We start from the raw sequence: 8,095 nt of genomic DNA, 5'->3' as shown, positions 1-8,095 counted from the left end.
TTATGCTCGCTTATATCCAAAGGGGCAGGCAAATTCTGAGCTGACCCAATTAAGAAACTGAAGCAGGCTGGGTGGAGGTGGCACACGCCTTTAATCCCAGCACTTGAGAAGTAGAGGCAGGTGGATCTCTTGTGAGTTTGAGGCCAGCCTGGTCTACAGAGCAAGTTCCAGGACAGTCAGAGCCATACAGAGAAATCCTGTCTCGGGGGAGCAGGGGCAGGGAGAAGAGGCATCTGAATGGCTGGGATGGTCCCAAAGTCCCTGGTGCCAAGGCGGGAGCTGGTAACAGGGCGGTGGCCCAAACCCTCTTCCAGTTTAGAGGAAGTTACTTGTGTTTCCACCGTGAACTTTGTTAATGTTTCTAAAGGAGTGGGGAGTGCATTCCTTCATCAAGAGAGTTCAGAGGGAGAATCACGAACCCTAGGCTGGTTCAGCAGAACCACTTGGTGGCCTGGAAAGTTGTGCCCAGATGCATGGCTCCGCACTGAACAAAGGGTGGAAGAGAGAAAGCCAGCTGAGCCCCAACGTTCATCCACTTCTGTTTCCTGATCTACAGAGATGTACGCAAGCAACCTCACACACGCGTGGCTACTGCCTCAGCAAAAAAGCTCGCAGCCTCCTCAGCAGCCATGCCTTCCCCACCCCAAATCCTTCAGGTCCCTGAGAAGCTGAGTATTTGGCCTTAGCAGTGAGAGAAATGTAAGTAAAAGATCCTGGAAGCAGCTGTGCTCCGGGGATGACCGCGAGGAAATGGGGTCCCCTCTGGACGGCAGCGTTTTCACATTGTAGGCCAAGCACGGGCACAAAGGCAGCATTGGCTGATGCTTGGCGCTGGCTGCCCACCTCACCAGCTGGAAGGTTTCAGGAGACACAGAAGCAATTTTAAAACCTTTAAATAGCTTTTTTTTCTATAACGTCCCTTCCATTTGGGTTTTGGATCCCCAGCTGTTCCTCGGGTGGGGGAGGGCTTTGTTTTGTTCTGTTGGGTTTTGTGCTTCCCCACATCCCTCCATCCTTCTGTATGCTTCAAGTGGTTAAAGAAGCATCCTAAAGAAATCATGGGTACCGGCAGATTCAGGTCCTGGGGGTGACCCTAGTGTAATTAGCTTTTGAGAAACAGTGGCTGCATGTGTGAGGTTGGTCCAAGGAGGACCCCGACCCCTTGATACCAGGACTCTTGTCAAGCCTTTGGCTTGGTGTACTTGGCATTGGCTCACACACTGTCTAGAGATGTACCCTGAGTGTCTGTGAGCGGAGGTGAGCTGTGGGCCTCCTGTGACCAGGTCGGGAGCCACAGGCTAAGCACCCAACGTGCTCCCTCACCGCCCTTGCAGACCCAACTGCCACCCCTGAGAATGTGCCAGCTTGAATCTTGCTCCTTTTAAAACTTGGCATTTTATGAGAGACACCACACACCAACACAGCTCTGTTCTGTGATTGCCAATCACACTCCCTGGCCCTGCCTCTGCCGGCCCTGCTGAGCGCTTATTGTCCCTCGGAGAGCACTGCAATATACAATAGGGCAAAGCTATTCTGTGTGGGCGCCCTGGTCCCCTGGTCCCCTGGCCTGGTGGCTTCCTGAGGAACCTCTCCTTCAAAGGGCACTGTTTTACATTCCTTCTACGCTGTGGAAGAAGGGTGACCACAGCCCATCTCGGGGGCAGCTTCCCCTTCTCTCCCCACCTCCGTGGTCTTGGCTGCAGTTCCCAGCAGCCGCCTTCATGGCAGGAGGCCACTGAGCTCCTACCCTGTCTAGACAGCCACTGTGCCAGTCATTGCCAGGCTGACCCGGCTGTCTGTGCGCGCACGTGTACATGGCTGTTAATTACCCCAGAATGTCTGCCCCAGCTGCTGCTGGAGAAATGTAGGTCATCTGGGTACAGCGGCGACCACGACTGGCCGTGGCGTGCACCAGGGATCAGGGTCACCCTGGCCAGAGATCTGACCTGCCGGGGCCAAGGTGCCTGATCACAGGCATTTCAACCACGTCCTGTGGCTGTTTCTTTTGCATACTTCACGGTATTTTGCACATTCTCAGCCTGAGGCAAGTGGCCTTTCTGTAGCAGAGACTAGCACAGTGCGGCCTCGTGCATCTTAAATACAACCCCTCCTGTAGACTTCGTCCACAGAGTTGGAGGCTTCCATGAAGCGTTTTCCCTGGAATGGTCAGCTCCCCACTGCAGTAGCCTTAGCAGGAAGCCCTGGATCGCACAGCAGCCAACGCAGTCTCCTCTTACACTCACAGGCGGGGAAGCCAAGGCTCAGAAACACTGCACAGCTTCCCACAGGAACAAGTGCCTTTTGCTGGCCTCATTGCCGTGTGGTGAAATATCCCCGTTAGTTCCCTGGTGTCTGTCTCATCCATGCTTGCTCTAAGTTTATAGATGGGAGCACTGAAGGCCTAAGGGCCAATCACAAAGCAATTATGATTCAAGCCATCCTGTCTACATGAGTCGTGCTGAAATCCACAAGGCCGGTCAGGGTCCATCGCTGGCTTGGATAAATCATTTGGGCTTAGAAGATGTGAACTAAGGGCTGAGGTTTGTGGTAGCTACAAAGAGAACCCCCTCAGAAGAAAGTGTGGTCAGGCCAAGAGGTGGGTGGCTCCAGGCAGTCTCTGAAAGCCAGAACTGCAGTTTCCAAGATACTCATCAGCGTGTACCCCCCTCCCACTGACCCACCTTGCACTGAGTTAAAGAGAAAAAGATCAAGGGCCAGAGAGATAGTTCATCAGGTAGACAGGCTTGCTCTGCAAGCCCTTGGGATCCATGTGAAGGAAGAGAGAAGAAGCGGCTCTGACCTCCACATGTACAGTATAGATGCCTGTATTCATACATCACATACTGATGTTGACGACGACTATGAAGAAGATGATGATGATGAAAATGATGATAACGATGATGATGACTGGTGATTGATGACAATGACAATGATGACTATAATGACAATGACCATGATGCTGATGACAAAACAATGACGTTTTAAAACTCAGGTGGAGGACATCACTTGGTAGGTAGATTATTTCCTAATGTGAAGCCCTGGTTTGAGCCCCAAGACCACATAAACTAGGGATGAGAGCACCTGCCTGCAATTCCAGTAGTGAAGAGATAGAACCAGGAGGATCAGAAGTTCAAAGTCACCCTTGGCTTCATAATGAGTCGGAGGCCAGTCTGGGCTTCACGAGACCCTGTCGTATAAACAGAAAGAGTCCCCTAGCTAGCTACCTTGGAAAACTTGTCCTCGGGACATGGCTTTTGTCTGGACACTGACAGTAATGACGGTTTGTAAACTGGTCATTTGCAGAAAGGGGGGAAAGACAAGGCAGCCCTGACTCCAGGTGGTGTCGAGGAGGCTGGGTCAGGCTGTACCTCCAATAGTGTGCTATAGAAATGTTAAAATACACAGGAGCTGGCGACATGGTTCAGTGGGTAAAGTTTTGTTGCTTAAGCATAAATTCAGAGTCTCAGCACCTTATGAAAGGAACAGGGCCCACACGGGCAACTCCAGCATCGAGAGCACTGGAGAGAGGCTTACTGATCTACTGCTGTGACAAGCATGACCAAGGCCGTTTGTAGAAGGAAGACTTTGTTTAGGCCTCTGGTTCCAGAGAGGCAAGCATCTATCACCACTGCAGGGGAGCTGCAGAGGAGGCAGCCAATGGGATGGCCTGGAGCAGGCAGCTCTGACTGAACCACAAGCACAGGCAGAGGAGGGAGCCTGGAATGGTGCATAGCTTAGAAACCCTAATCCCCAAACAGCATCCACTAGCAAGGCTGCGTGTACCCTAAGCTTCCCAAGACAGCACCACCAACTGAGGGCCAAGTGTTCAATACCTAACCCTGTGACGGACCTCTCGTTCAAACCTTTACATAGATAGGCCTAGTCCCTGCAGCTCATGGAGTAGCCATTCTAGCCAAATGGCTGGCTGAAGGTTCAGTGAAAAGCTCTATATCAAAAATATAAGATTGAGAAGAATTGAAGAAAACATCCAAGGCTGACCCCCAGCCTCCACATGCACACATGCTCACACAGGTATACACACACACACACACACACACACACAGTTTCTAGCTCCTGTGGTTCAGGGTAGGTCTACCTGTCTCACCTCCTAGGGATTTAGGAGCCCAGAGTAGGTAGATCTCAGATCTCAATTGATCGGCTTCCTGGGTGAGCTATCTGACACAGAAAATGTGTCTGTGAAAACCCAGAAGATGGCCTTTAGGTGCCTGGGCTAACCCAGGGAAACCACAGACAGCAAGCTGTTGAAAGGAGGCAGGAAGCCACTCCCTAGAGACACCCCCACCCCCACCCCAGCTGCTGACAGACTGAGTGGAAGTGAGGAGGCTTCGCCTGGTCTGTCGGATTAATTAAGGGTGGCGGTCTCATTAACCGCAGGCTGACCTCGGAAGCACAGGCCCGCTGGGTGGGCAGCACCGTCCAGGATCGTTAACGGTGATGTGTGTGGACTCATCAGAGAGACCGCCATCTTCCTTAAGGCCCGGCTTCAAACAGAAAAGGCCTTTGGCCTCTGACTCTGCATGGTGACTGGTTTATGAACAAGGAGCGCCTAGCTACAAGGCTCAGAGGGCTCCCTCTGGGGAGCATTAGAAAAGAGTCTAACCAGCCATAGCTGGGTCTGCAATGGTCCCAGAGCCAGCAGGGGGCTGGAGGGCTGCTCCACCACATGGAAGTGCCCATAGATCTTTTCTTCCACTCTCTCTGACTTCTTTGTGGTGCTGGGTTTCAAATCTCACGCATGCCAGGCAAACGCACATCCAAACCCTGAGCTCTTGCTCACAGTCTTCCTTGAGGTTTAAGATAAACACCTCATGCTTTGGGTACTCATGCCTGCTCCACACGGGTCCATGCCTCCCGGTGCCGTCTGGAGTCACTCACTAGAGTTCTGGGAGGCTGGCCCTGTGGAGACCCCATTCGCGGATGGACAGACTGTGACTTCGGACACATCTAAGCCAGGGCAGAGATACAGAGCTGAAGCTTCAGTGCTGACCTTCACAGCTGTGACTGTGTGTGACTGTGTGTGACTGTCTGTGAGAGACAGGCTTAGCAGAGTTTCCTAGTGCAGATGGGAGTTGTATGTGGCCTTTCTGGGCAAATGTATACCGTTCAGAAGCTCGTCAGCCTGAATTGCCCCAGCAGTTCATGTCTCTGCCTGAGTCTTGCCCTGTTCTACAGAAAAGCCATCATGGGTCCTCTGTCGGAACGCATCCTTTAACTAGTGAAGCAGGCTGTGTGGAGAAGAGATGGGGCCCACCCGATGGTTCGGGACTTCCTTCCTTCTACTTGGATGCCTAAATTAGGTGGCGTTTGTTGGCATTTCAGACCCAGATTTCATCCATTCAGAGTTTCAGTTTAACAGCACCAGATCTGAATCCCTTTAGCTCTGTTCTGACCTCCCTCTGCTGCAGGGCGCTCCACCTCCCAGATGACAGTTACCTGTCACAGCTGCCAGATGGAATTATAGTGCAGGCTGGCTCATGGATAGTGCAGGCTGGCTCATGGATAGTGCAAGCTGGCTCATGGATAGTGCAGGATGGCTCATGGATACCTGAGGTGTTAGTAACACCAAAATACTCATTGATTGTTCCCTGAAGTTCAGTTTTAGCTGGGGATTGTATGTTTTTATCTGCCATTTGGCTACTCTGCCCCATGGCTTTGGAGGAGGTGGGTAACTGGGCCTCAAGCATCCCTGCCTGGCCTCAGGAGGACTAGGCACATTTAGTTACAATAATCCTGATTCATTTGCTGGCAGCTCCAAGTCCGTTTCTGCTGGTCCCAGATCCTCTGCCCACCTGAAACCCTCCCACGGTGTGCACTTTGGGAGACAGAGAGCCACAGAGGGGGAGATGCTTGCTAGAGTCACATATCCCTAAAGCTCACTTCACAACTCCACCAGACGATATAGCTCGAAGAACTGAAACACATGAGGTTCCCGTGACCTCTAATGTCCCCCCAGCTGGGGATAGACCACTTCTTCCTCCTGCCTAGCTCAGATTTCCACCTTGCCATCTCAAATCTGGGGTCTCAGCATCACCACCCCAATCAGTTCCTAGAGAGAGACCCTGTGCCTCTGTAGAGTCATGAGCCTGGAGTTGGCTTGTGAAATGATCCAAGTCTCACCAGGATCTCTGGGGAGCTTTCTGGGCCTCTTGCTTTTGGCTGCACCCCCCACCTTGACCACTGTCACTTGTCATTTCCAGAAGCCAAGAGACTTAGTGGCCGTCATGTGGTCCCCATCGACAGGTTTGTCTCAATCACTTGGCACCCCCATGTTTCATGGACTAAGAGTGGCTTGGCTCTGCCCAGCAGCTTTGCAGGCCCAAGACCCCAAGTTTGATTTTGCGCTTTCATTTTATGTGGCTGGCCTTATGGGAGGGAGCCTGTGGGTTTGCCAGCTTCTAGCTGTTCCTGGGGACGTTCCGAAAGCCACCGCACAGAACTGAAACTTCAGATTTGTGCTCTGTCATTTGCTGTGGCTTTGCCCTGGTTAGAAAACCTTGTTCAAATTGAAGATAGGCCAGTATGGGGCTGGGGAGGGCTTGCTGCATCAAGCATGGGAGCCTGAGGAGTTCAGATCCCCGACACCCATGTAACGAGCCCAGGGCAACCTGAGTACAGATCCCCGACACCCATGTAATGAGCCCAGGGCAACCTGAGTTCAGATCCCCGACACCCATGTAACGAGCCCAGGGCAACAGATTGCACACATCTGTAACCTGTGTACTGGGGGCTAAGATAGGAGAATCCACAGGGCTCAGCAGCTTAGTCTAGCCCAATCAGTCTAGTCTCAAAAACCAAGGTGGATGGACAGCTCCTGAGGAACAATACTTGAGGCTGATGTCTGGTCTCTAAATGTGCATGCATGTCCATATACCCACATCCATACCTGCACACACAAAGCTGAGAACCAGAAAGCACACCTAAACACATATGACATAAACACATACCCTATACACATGCATCTCTCTCTCCCTCTCTCACACACACACAGACACACACACACATGCACACAGCCTATACACACATACATACATATACACACACTACATACATGCACACCCTATACACAGAGACACACATAGACACACACCCTACACACATGCACAGCCCCAAGCAGATACACAGACACATACACAAACACTCCCTACACACAGGTGTACCCTATACATAGAGACACAGAGAGACATAGAGAGAGACACACAGACACCATACAAGCATGCATGCTGGGTCTGTGGAAGTGGGAGCTTGCTGTACACCTTCGGCTTCTACATCTCTGTCTCGCAGGAACCAGAGAGCTTGGGCTGGAGATGGCAGGACTGAAACCCTCCTGCCTGCCCCCCAACAACCTACTTTTTCCAGCTAGGTCCCATCCCTTCACAATCTCAACCGCCCAAAACTGCACCACAGACGGGAACACGTGCACACATTCATGAGCCTGTAAGGGGGTCTCAGACCCAAGCTATAGTACTTGGGGACAAAGGGCTTGGATTCAAGCCTCCAAACAAGGACACCCACACTCTCTAACTTACTAAAGGAAACTGTCAGCCTATGTCACCTATGCCAGCCATATTTGCTGGATTGCACCCACATCCTGGTGCCCACCATGTTGACTGCCTTTAAGGTTTTTCTTCTTACGAGAGGGTTTGAAGTATAAGCCTCCAGTTGACCCCAGGGTGAAGGAGGGCTGTCAGGCAAAGACCTGCCTGAACCCACTGGGCATCAGGCAGACCCGGTTTCTCCTTTCCCAGCCTCTTTAGCTCAAGGCAAGGGTCTACTTGCAATCTAAACTCTCCACGTGCCTCTCCGGTAGCCACAAAGGAGATTTAGATAGAAGTCATGGGCAGTTTGTGAGAAAGATTTTGCTCTCCTGAAAAATCTGAAGTCTTGGCCTTCATATCAGGAAGACACTGGCTGCTCCTTCCAGCTCATGGGGCCATCAACAGGAAGAAGAAAGAACGGTAGAGATGAGGGCATCTGTCCTGCTGATGTTGGCAACCAGGCCCCAGCCAGCCAGGCCCCAGCCAACCAGGCCCTAGCCAACCAGGCCCTAGCCAACCAGGCCCCAGCCACCCAGGCC

The sequence above is a fragment of the Mastomys coucha genome, unplaced genomic scaffold, assembly GCF_008632895.1.
Source record: "Mastomys coucha isolate ucsf_1 unplaced genomic scaffold, UCSF_Mcou_1 pScaffold15, whole genome shotgun sequence".
NCBI classification, from domain to species: Eukaryota; Metazoa; Chordata; class Mammalia; order Rodentia; family Muridae; genus Mastomys; species Mastomys coucha.
This window is presented reverse-complemented; position numbering follows the sequence as displayed.